We start from the raw sequence: 10,873 nt of genomic DNA, 5'->3' as shown, positions 1-10,873 counted from the left end.
CCCAAGTTGTTCAAGGGTCAACCCCCATCGCAGGCAGATTCTTTACCAGCTGGGAAGCCCATATATTTAACTAACGCTTAAATAATACAGAATTTCAGCACATAATTGATGTAAAACTTATAAATGAGGGTGTTTTTTTTTTTTTCCTGTACCAAGTTTTCAAAGTCTGAAGAGTCTTTTCACATATGTATACATATGGGCTCAGTCGTGTCCATCTCTTTGCACCTCAAGGACCATAGCCACCAGGTTCCTCAATCCTTGGAATTCTCCAGGCAAGAATACTGGAGTGGGCTGCTATTTCCTCCTCCAGGGGATCTTCTCGGCATAGGGATTGAACCTGCGTCTCTTGCATCTCCTGCATTGGCAGGTGGATTCATTTCCACTGTACGCTTAGAACCAGTCTCAATTTGGCCCAGCCAGTCTTTAAGCACTCTATAGCCACATGTTGCCAATGACAATGTATTGTCTGTGGTCTCTGACAGATCATCCTAAAGAGAAAATATGCAGATATTCATGCATCTTAGATGCAGAAATCTTTAGCATGCTGTGAAACCATGGTCATGAATTTTTCTGTTCTCAAAAGAAGTCATTAAATGTCAGATTGGTGTTCAGACCTCAAAGTTGGAGGGGGGGCGAGTGTGGTTTTGGGGGGAGAGCGGATATTCCATAGATCTCCTCTAATATCTCTCTGGACTTCATTCATACCATTTTTTTTTCTGTTTTATCTTGCATTGTTTTGAGCTTTAAATCATTTCATATCAAAACCACTTATCTGTTTTCTTTTTTTAATGAGACAAACTGACCTGATTTCAACTAATTGTAAAAATGGACTTTATTTTTCTAAGACTTATGCTTTCATTTTCTACATGTCATTAAAGAAACTACTAAGGAAGAAGAAAAAGAATGCATCTCTTCCTATTCTAGGATAATTTTTCTTTTTAACCCCAGGTAGGCTGTATAGCACAGCACAGGCTATATAAAATCATATGATTTGATACATTTATACCATTGTTCCTCAGTCAGGAAGTTGATTAGCCTCCTTAATAGTTTACTCATTTTCTCTCTTTTTCTCATACCCTTCCTTCAAGGTAAATATTTGCATTGTGGGTTTTATAAAATCAAACTTAAGTGTAATTTTCACCATAATAATAAACTCTTAGTAAACTGAGATAATACATCTATTACAAAAACTTAGTCAGGGCTTCCTTAGTGGCTCAGCAGTATAGAATCTCCTGCCAATGCCGGAGACATGGGTTCGATTCCTGGTCTGGAAAGATCCCGCATGCCATGGAGCAAGTAACCCAGTGTGCCGCAACTACCGAGTCTGTACTCTAGAGCCCACGTGCTGCAGCCGCTGAAGCCTGTGTGCCCTGAGTGTGAGCGCAGCGAGAGAAGCCACTGCAGAGAGACGTTTCTGCCCTGCAACTAGCCAGCAGCCCCCGCTCACTGCAGCTGGAGAAAAGCCTGTACAGCTACAAAGACCCAGATAGCAAAAAAAAAAAAAAAAAAAAAACCTTATTGTTAAACAACTGTTTTCCTTTTAATTTCTAAATTTCAGGTAATACCAGAAAATAACTTTTTAACAACAGCTAAGCAGCAGTTAACAATGATTTTAAATGAAAATATAAATTAGCTTTACAACAATCATTTGCATTTTGGAACTATGAAACAAGATTATTAATAATCTGCCATCTTGATGTTGATATATGATACCTGTGTGAGATTCCTGTCATTTATAGCTGCCTATATTAATTTTATATCTGCATAACAGATTGTCACAAAGCTAGTAGCTTAAAGCAGCATCCCTTTAGTAGCTCATAATTTTATGTGTTGGAAGTTCAGGTGGGTATAACTGGATTCTCTGCTCAGGGTCTCACAAGGCTGAAATTAAAAGCGTCAGCTGAGGTTCCCATCTCATCTGAGGCTTAGGGTCCTCGTCCAAGTTACTGTGGTCATTGGCAGAATCCATTTCCTTACAGATATCAAACTTGTGGACCCTGTGTCTTTAAGACCAGCAGAAAAACTCCTCTTGTACTTCAGACCACCTCTCAGAAAGGGCACATTTCCTTTTAAGGGTTCACCTAGTTAGGACAGACCCACCAAGGATAATCACTGTTTTGATGAACTCATAATCAACTATATAGGATTCTTAATTATATCTGCAAATCCCTTTTAGTGTATAAGTGATCATGGGTATAATGCCAGGAAGTGGTAATCATAATATCTGTCTTAGAATTCTGTCTACCACACTTCCCAGAAGGCCTTGAACACCCTTTCTCTATTTGATAGTTCTCCACTTTGTGAGCTCCATCTTCCTAAAGAAAGAAAGAAAAGAAAGTGAAGTCGCTCAGTTGTGTCTGACTCTTTGCAACCCCATGGACTGTAGTCTACCAGGCTTCTCTGTCCATGGGACTTTCCAGGCAAGAATACTGGAGTGGGTTGCCATTTCCTTCTCCAGGAGATCTTCCCGACCCAGGGATTGAACCTGGGTCTCCTGCATTTTAGGCAGACACTTTACCGTCTGAGCTACCAGGGAAGTCCATTGGCAGCTTGGTATAAACCCCCATCTTCCTAAGGCAGTTTACAAAACACTTACATTCTCAGAGTCCCTTGTGGTTAAGCTGCAGGCGTGTGACCATGGTATTAGGAGTGAAATGCCCTTAAGTGAGACTTAACTGGGAAAATGAACTATAGGTGGAAGCAGGATGGGGCTGTCTCATTCACTTTGCTGATGTGAGTTCTATGGTATGGTTCCAGTAATTCTTCCTAGAGGCTAGTCTTGAGACTGTTTCTCCAACCCACCCAACAGTTCTCTGAGCTATCTAATAAATTTAAGATTTATTAGATAGAATCAGTTAGCTCTCAATAAATTCCTTTTCTATTGATATCTACACTAGCTGCAGTAGATTGTGTTGCTTACAACTAATAGCCCCAGTTGATACAACTCCTAATATTCTTTATGTATATCCTATGACTCTGGAGGAAATAATGTCTTTCTAATACAGTAAGATTCCATTAAGGTATTTTTCCCTGCTGCAAAATAAGTCTTTGATTTACTAGAGAAGTATTTCATGTCTATTATTTCTTTACTGTTACCTTATTTACAGTTTCTGGGACATAATTACTTTATTATAAGGGACCTATAAGTTTTTATAAAACCAATGTGAAAATAATTATGCCTGAATTATATGCATGACTTAAATCTTACCTCAGTATCCCTTCATTTCATGTCACCTCCTACCTCCCTTCCCTCAACCACACCAATATCCTTAAGAGATACAAATGAATCATTATTACTCAATTTTGTGCTATTTTCTCCAGGCATTAAACAATCATCAATCAAACTGACTAGAGTTTGCTTGGAAATGTTCCTCCCATTAAAGTACTTGCATTTGTTTAATGGTGACTGGCAACAAGTTAATTGTCCATGCAGGATTCTTGTATAAAGCTTTTCTTCATGGTTTTCAAAACTCTACATAATCTACATTTTTACTACACACAGTTTTTCTGTTTGGGTTTATGGTGTATGATTAATTGCATTCTAAATTCCAAGAGAAAAGGAATGATAGCTGCAGGTGTCTTATAAACAAACTTGGATTAGGCAAAAATGTTGCATTTTCTTTCATATCCTTTAAGCTTGGTTAGAATTTACTGATTTATTTTACATGTGCCATAATAATATTTTTAATCAGTGTCATATGCTTAAACTTCAGTTTTATGGAAAATGCCCTGATAAATGATAAATAATATCCCTATACACATACATGCATATAGAAGGATACATACAAAAAACACATTCTTTACTAAATATTCTGCACCTGAAATAATTTTATTATTCAATTTTTATATAAATTATTTAATAAATGATAGCTATTTTGCAGATTAACCTCAATATAAGGTGGAGAATAAGCTCCAATTATTATTATTTTTTGTTGTTCAGATGGAGAGTTCTTTCCTTCATAGCACAAAGTTTACACTTCTGTTAATACCTAGAATTGCATCCTGGTGCTTCTGTCAACTACCTGAGTGACAGTGTTCATGTTGGTTACCTTGTTGATACTCAGTTTTCTCATCTCTAAAATGAGGCAGGAGATTCTATTAAATATGATCCAAAATTACCTGTAGGTGAGTAGTATTCATATATCGTTAAAGACATTCTCATCCTGCTGTCATTTATCATCATTTTGCAACTCTAATGTTTCCTGAGGGTCTATGCTATTCTACTACTGTTCTTATGTCCCATTTTATATTCTGAAAACATTTTAGCTGATATTTCTTTTTTATTTTTCAAGTGCTTTTCTGGTAGAGTTTATGGAAGAAATCATCAAAGGGATCTTAAGGATAATGACAATTGTTTAATGAAACTACTGTATTTAAATAGTGATATTTCATTAACAAAGTGCTAGTAATCCATTTGCACCATTTTTAACCAGCTCCATTCACCAGTCAGTCTGCACAGGTAAGAGTTGATCTCAGAAATGGAGACAGAAAAACTCATTTTATCTAAATGTTCCATTAGGTGAATATTTTCGCTTCTAATAAATGTATTTTAGGTACTTTAACAAAACTGCTAAATTTTTAAATTTTTAAAATTTTTAAATTGAAATTTAAAAAATGTTTAAGCTGTTAAAATTTCTGTTCCAGGTTGTTGCTAGGATATTTCATGCACAGGGCTAAGTACCCAATAGATTCTAAACTATAAAAAGAATAATATGCATAAACCTCATACTTCCTTCACCCTTAAACACCCAGAATCCTTCATTGGGTGCTATCAGTTAATTTATGTTGTTTGCCACCAAGAAACACCAACTCTTAGTGACTAAAATAGTAAAGGGAATTTATTGGAAAAATAATAGCTCAGTGAAGTAAAAGAGAAACTTTAAGAGCTAAGTGTAAGAAATAACAAGAAACAGAACAGCTCAGGATTCTGGGGCGTTTTAGGTGCAGGAACAGATACCTTTAAGAATTAACAATTTATAAAGGATGAATCAGCTCCAAAGATTCCAATTATGCAAACAGACAGCTGTTTACTCAGCACCCATTCCAAACCCTTCTCCTTCCTGCCAGTAGTGGAAGTTAGGAAATGAAAATATGCAAATTTCCCAGTCTCCCACTTAGGCATGTCTAGGTGACGCAGTTCAAGCCCTGGGCAGCATTTCTAGCCCTCTGCTTCTTTCTGTCTGGATGGTGGGCACGATGCCTGAAAGAGCAGTAGCCAATCAATAACCGCGAGAACCTCCATAGCATACTGAGGATGGTAATGCAGGGAAATAAAAAGAGGCTTGGCTTCTTGATCCTTTCAATGAGCTGGCATATCTGCCATGGCCTGCCACCCCGACTTCTTATTTTGGACCTAAAATATACCTTATCCAATTATGCCACTGAACTGTGCTTTGGTTCTGGTACCTGAACACATTTTAACTGAGAGTCATTTAAGATTTATTTTCTGATTGACTTAGTTCACTAGCACAGTCCTTGGTTGTAGGAGTCCCGGGCACTGTTATTTAACATCCTCACTGTGGCTGAAATGGCAAGATGATTAGCTTGTTCATTTCCTTGTCTTCGTGGGCATGGCTGGACCACAATTCCAATCTCCTTTTTCATTAGGGATAGTCACAGTCCTTAGAATGTGAGCAGACATGCTGGATGCCACTTTCCTGATGTGACCTGTCGAAACATTTCCTGAATGCTCAAGTTTGCTCCTTTTCCAGCTGAATGAATCGAAGAGGATTGCCAGATGATATTGGCAATTATGTGTTGCTGATGGTGAAGTCACAAGATGGAAGTAATCTGGGTCTTTGAGTCCTCTGAACCACCTGAAAGACAGCAACTAAATCAGAAATACTGCGCATTTATGTGAGCAAGAAATAATTATTTTTTGAAGCACTTGAAACTAGAGGCATTATAAGTTACAGCAACTATCATTACTTTAACTAACTCATATACCCACTGCTGCTGCTGCTGCTAAGTCATATCAGTTGTGTCCGACTCTGTGCGACCCCATAGACGGCAGCCCACCAGGCTCCCCTGTCCCTGGGATTCTCCAGGCAAGAACGCTGGAGTGGGTTGCCATTTCCTTCTCCAATGCATGAAAGTGAGAAGTGAAAGTGAAGTCGCTCAGTCGTGTCTGACTCCCAGCAACCCCATGGACTGCAGCCCACCAGGCTCCTCCGTCCATGGGATTTTCCAGGCAAGAGCACTGGAGTGGGTTGCCATTGCCTTCTCCCATACACCCACTAAGATGGTATGAAATGGGAGAAGGAGGAAGCGGCTCCCCTGGAAATATGAAAGTGCCTTGTCAGAAAAAAAGAGAACAGACAGTGGGCTGGCATGGCAGTCATCCGCTACAGCCGCCCCCAGTTGACCCACTGGACACCTGTTACGTGTCCACTTGTGAACTGTTGACTGGGACTGCAGTAGGTGAATAACAGCCCCCAACCTGTCCACGGACTTCCCTGGCGGCTCACCAGTACAGAATCTGCCTGCCAATGCAGGAGACGCAGGTTCCAGCCCATGGTCGGGGAGATCCCCTGGAGGAGGAAATGGCTTCCCACTCCAGTTTTCTTGCCTGGGAAATCCCTTGGGCAGAGGGGCCTGGTGGGCTACATTTCAGGGGATCAGCTTAGCAACTAAACAAGAACCACCACCAAGCTGTTCATAACCTAATCCCTGACACATTTGAATATTTCCTTACATAACAGAGGGGAATTAAGGTTACAAAAGTAATTAAGGTTCTAACCTAAAATCAGTACATTGTCCTGGATTATTCGGATGTTTTGTAATTGTGCTTGTCCTTAGAAACAGAAGAGGGAGACAGGGGAGGAAGTGAGAGGGCCTGCCTTTGCCTCTTCTAGCTTTGAGAGTAGAAGGAAAGGACCACAGGCCAAGGAATATGATGGATGGCCTTTAGAAGCTGGAAAGATAAGGAAACAAATCCTAGCAGAAACTTACAGACATGAATGGAGCCTGCTGGCATCTTAATTTTAGCCTAATGAGACCTGTCAGACTTCTGACCCATAGAATGGTAAGATAATAAATTTGGATTGTTTTCAGCTACTATGTGATAATTTGTTACCACAGCAGTAGGAAATAAACCCAGAAGCCTTCTATGAGCTAGGCATTTCATTCTAGTTACTGAGAATATAACAATCCATGAAGATATGCTCCCCTTCCTTCAAGGAGAGAGAATCAAAAAATAATAATTTCAAAGGGTATTCAATCGATTTTTGAAAGTTTGGGGGAAGGAGATGGGAGAAGTGATGAAAGCAAGGGCAGCACAAATCTTTCCAAAAGGTGAGTAGCCCATGTCAGAGGCCGGAAGTGACAGAGAGTGCTACAGGTATTGAGAACTACAGGTTGTTCTGATTGAAAGGAGGGTAGAATTTGAGAGATGAGGATAAGATCGGAAAGGCCCTGGTAAATCTCACTGGGAGCCTTTTCTGCAGATAGCAATGGGACATCATGAAAGGGTGAGAAAGTGAAGGGACGTGCTCAGAGTCCCTCCTAGTAGTCTGTAGTTTTAGAGTAAATGATATGTTAAAAGGGGTTAGGAGGCCAATAGACATAGGAAGGCCGATCCGGAGATTAACAGAGATCGCTCCTGTGTCCACTGCTTCTCAAGGGCAAGGACATTTCTATGGACTGAATGTCTGTGTCCTCCCCGCCAAATTCATATGTTGAAACCTAGTCCCCCATGTGATTCTGCTTGAATTTGGTGACTTGGCGAAGTGAGGCGGTCATGAGAGTGGAGTCTCCATGAATGGGACTAGTGCCCTTAAACAAAAGGCCTCAGGGAGGCCTTTGTCCCTCCTGCCTTTGAGAACACGGTGAGAAAACTCTCTGAACCAGGAAGCTGACTCTTCCCAGAAACTTAACGTGCTGGTACCTTGTTGTTGGACTTCCCCGCTTTCAGAACTGTGAGAAATAAATGTCTGCTGCACATAAGCCACCCATCTATGGCACTTTGTTAAGCAGCCCTGAGGGACCAGGACAAACACCATCTTATTCACCGGAACTTGGGGAACATCCCCCCAGTTCTGTAACACAGCAGAATGACTGGTTGTGTCCTATGCCCAGTGCAGCTAAGACCTGTCTGAGAACTGCCTCCTGGTCAGGGTTGGGCTCGTGATACTCCGGAGGGAAAAGGTCATCCTTATGGTCACAAGTTAGCAATCCTCAAAGAGGTGATTTGAAAAGGGTATTGAGAGGTTACGTTATGAAAGGATTACAGTATGTATCCAGTAAACACTGAAGTGATGTTTTGTTGATTTAATTTTCTTTATTGAACTGCTGAAAGGCAGCACTATCTTATTACGGAAGGGCTAACTGTTCTCTTTAATCTCTAGTGCCCAGAGCAATGTCTATGATTGGTGCTCAAGCAATATTTATTTTTGTATGTACCAGGCACTGTTGTAAGGACAAAGTCTTACAACAGCCCTATTCAACAGCTCAGCTATCCTAATTTTAAGGGTGAGAAAACAGGCTAGGAAATCTTAAGATTCACACTGAGATCTAACTACAGAACCTATTATTTCAGTCATTCTGTTAGATTGCATTTGTGGGACCTGTGAGTTATCCAATGATAATATCCAGCAGATAATTGAAAGTAAGTGACTGAAGTTCAAGAGAAAAATCTAGCATATAGATGAACATTTCACAATAATTTTCATTTAAGTCGCAATTGAAGATAAAGGATTGGAATGGCATAACTAGGTGGTGACTTTCAAACTTTTTGACAACAGTTAAAAATTGAATTTTCCAGGCAAGAATACATGGCTATGCAAGAGTGCATAGCCATTCCCTTCCCCGGGGGAATCTTCCCAACCCAAGTATCATAACCCGTGTCTCCTGCATTGCAGGCCGGTTCTTCACTGTCTGAGCCACCAGGATCCCCAGCTACACACAGATACCCTCACAGATGCATGTTTGTCTCCTGTAATAACACCTATCCTTATTCAGTGTGATACATTTCCTTATTTTTTTATTTTTTTCAAAGCAATTTGACTTCATTTAAAATTGCTTCTTGCAATCCACTGAACTGATTACACAGTCTAATAGTGAATTGTGCTCTACAGTTTGAAAACAACTGCCTATAGTCATTTGTAGCAAAGAAGTCACCAGCTGATGACCAACTGATCACATCTGCCAAGGAAATATGTTCTGTTTGGCTGGCTGTTTCTGGTGGGCAGATGTGTTAGTCTTGAGCAAAATTTTACTTTATTGTGCTAAATTTTTTATTATTTTTAACTTTATGTTGGAATATAGTTGATTAGCAATGTATTAATTCCAGGGGTACAGCAAAGTGATTCGGTTATACACACACATATCTATTCTTTTTTAAATATTGGAGGTTTCATATAGAAGCCTGGCTTTTGGATTCTTTTGAGAAATGAAAAAAATTTGCTAATAGTTGTTTTACCCATTGGCAGACATTGACTGAAGCTGAGAAGTAGCTGCTTCCTGATTCCTGGTAGGCTTAGTGATTCTACTGACTCATTACCTCCCTGACACCGAATGTCAGCTGCCATTTAAGATCATGCTTGTGATTTGTTTTTCTTATAAGAGAAAAGGTAGTTCTTTACTGTATCAAAAAGTAAGATAGCATTATTTGTCTCAAATATGGCCTGTTCCATTTATGTCCAGAGTCATGTACTCGCTTGGGTTTGTGATCCTTAGTCCTATAGAGTGTCCGACATTGCACCAAGGATGGAAGCCTCGGCAATATTCACAATAAAAGGAAGAGGACAAAGATCCTTAGACACTGGAAAGGAGTAGCCAGAGGATTTGGAGCAAACCCGTAAGGATAGGATGTTAAGAATATTGGAGGTCAAGAGCTCCACTTTAGGCTGAAAGGTCTTTATGACGATAATGCCACACAGTGGCTTGTGGGATCTTAGTTCCCCAACCAGGCATTGAACCCAGGCTCTTGGTGGTAAAAGCATGGAGTTCTAACCTCTGTACCACCAGCGAATTCCCTGTGCAGTCTTTTTTAAGTCAAAGATATTTGTGGATTCAATTGGCAAAAACTGCCAAAGAAGATTCTGCTCCCTTTATGTGATTCATCTCAGTATCTGGTCCTCAGTGTCAGGAAGAAATGCAAAGGATTTCATAGAGAGGACCTGTCATAACTTGCCAGGATTTAGAGGATGAGGATACTGAATGCACTAGGCAGCGATTATTTTATGGTGATGTTTTTTGAATTCAGTAAGACTGCGTTTTCCACATACATCTTGCTATTTAGAGTAAGGTATGTGAGAAGGAGGCAGTGACGGAAGCCCCTTGCCTCAGTGTGGATTGGAACTGAGCATACTAGCACAGCTTTTACCACCCATTGGAGAGCCTCACGTCATCTCCCACTGATGGGTTCGAGAGCCTGGACAATTATCAGGTCGGAAGTGTGTCAAACGTTGAGTTCATCCTAGTGGCTGCTCCCCGTCATGGCACATCATTGGGATGAACATATAAGATGAGTTGAAGTCCTAGGGATAGGGCTTTGAGAAAGTTTTAGGTCGCATGAGGAAGTCATTTACAATCAGCATTAACTATTGGTGGTAGTGGTTTAGTCGATAAGTTGTGTCCAACTGTTGTGACCCCATGAACCGTAGCCCGCCAGGCTCCTCTGTCCATGGGATTTCCCAGGCAAAAATATTGGAGTGGGTTGCCTTTTCCTTCTCCAGGGGATCTTTCTGAGCCAGGGACTGAATTCAGATCTCCTGCATTGGAGATGGATTCTTTACCGACTGAGCTACCAGGAAAGACGGAACTGAGGGTATTCCCTATAGTTCTTGGAATAATAGATCACTGAAAAAAATCAGAGGTTTTAAATTTCAGCTATATCATAAAACAATCAGAAATCCCTTGGAAATTAACAAAT

The 10,873-nt window shown here is 40.3% G+C and overlaps 1 non-coding gene across 1 annotated transcript; it reads right to left on the bottom strand.

Moving 5' to 3' along the window:
- Window positions 1–2,464: 2,464 nt before the first annotated feature.
- On the bottom strand, window positions 2,465–2,536 carry TRNAF-AAA. Its single transcript has one exon. It is a non-coding gene; the product is annotated as a tRNA-Phe (tRNA).
- Between the last annotated feature and the right edge of the window lie 8,337 nt (window positions 2,537–10,873).

Source organism: Cervus elaphus, chromosome 3 (genome assembly GCF_910594005.1).
Source record: "Cervus elaphus chromosome 3, mCerEla1.1, whole genome shotgun sequence".
Classification (NCBI taxonomy): Eukaryota; Metazoa; Chordata; class Mammalia; order Artiodactyla; family Cervidae; genus Cervus; species Cervus elaphus.
The sequence above is the reverse complement of the archived record's forward strand: the minus strand, read 5'-3'. Positions and strand labels throughout refer to the sequence as shown.